The sequence below is a fragment of the Marmota marmota genome, unplaced genomic scaffold (genome assembly GCF_001458135.2).
Source record: "Marmota marmota marmota unplaced genomic scaffold, marMar, whole genome shotgun sequence".
Lineage (NCBI taxonomy): Eukaryota > Metazoa > Chordata > Mammalia > Rodentia > Sciuridae > Marmota > Marmota marmota.
In genome coordinates, this window is record NW_026000108.1 from 42,062,145 (window position 1) to 42,063,008 (window position 864).

Genomic DNA, 864 nt, shown 5'->3' on the forward strand with positions numbered 1-864 from the left:
TATGACGGTGGGGGGTAATAATACTTGATGCCAATATCACTCCTTTGGGATGTACAGCGACTCTGCAATACCATTTCTAGTTTTGCTATTTCGGGGGTGGAAGTTCATCTATCAACTTGTAAGACTCTCAGTGACATTCTTATGGTTGGGATTCTGGAGGTCCAAACTGCCTCTGGGAAGCACATCGCTCTTTAGTCTGCGGCTCAAGTGAGTACGGCCGATTTGAGTCCCGTGAAGTGTGACTGATGGTCTTGGGTTCTTAACCCAGGCAAGGTGCACTTCGCCGTGAGCCCACTACAGTAACCTGTGAGGCCACGTGTTCAGCCTCCCTCCGGTCATCCCCTGGAGTAGTGGTCAGGGCAGTGATCAGTCCCACGCCCTTTATTGGGGCCGGCTCGGGGTTTCTGGGCACCCCCAGGGTGTCTTTTGGTGAGCGCCTATCCAGCACAGCTGGGCGCAGGAGGGAACACGCGCTCCTGGTGACCGGCGACAGCCCGCGACTGTCCTGGGGCGCAGCCGGGCGGGGCGGCGGCGCGGGTCCGAGCGCCCGGGGCGCTGGCAGAGCATGTGACCACGCCGCGCGGGGCTGGGCGTGCAGTGCCGCGCGGTGGCGGCGGCGGGGAGAGCAATGGAGGCCGCGGGCGCCTGAGAGGCGGGTGCGCTGCCGGGCTGCTGCTGCGACTGCTGCTGCTGCTGCTGCTGCGGAGGCTTCGCGGGCTGTGCCGCTGTGCCCTCCAAGACCGCGCGTCGCCCGCCAGCCGCTCTGCGAGCCGGGGCCGCCAGTTGGGGACCGCAGGTGAGCGGCTACTCGGCTCGCGGCTGGAGCCAGACAATGGGGGCAGCGGGCGGGCTTCTCCCCTCCGC

General features: G+C 64.8%; 1 protein-coding gene across 2 annotated transcripts in view; it reads left to right on the forward strand.

Annotated features, from left to right (window-relative positions):
• Window positions 1–627: 627 nt before the first annotated feature.
• Cracd (capping protein inhibiting regulator of actin dynamics) overlaps window positions 628–864 on the forward strand; it is a 237,952-nt gene continuing 237,715 nt past the window's right edge. Inside the window, exon 1 of one of the 2 annotated variants that reach the window (XM_048784526.1) lies at window positions 628–796. The gene's annotated coding sequence lies outside the window, so the exon portion shown is untranslated. The remainder of the gene's footprint in view (window positions 797–864) is intronic. The other variant, XM_048784528.1, reaches the window with a different exon arrangement.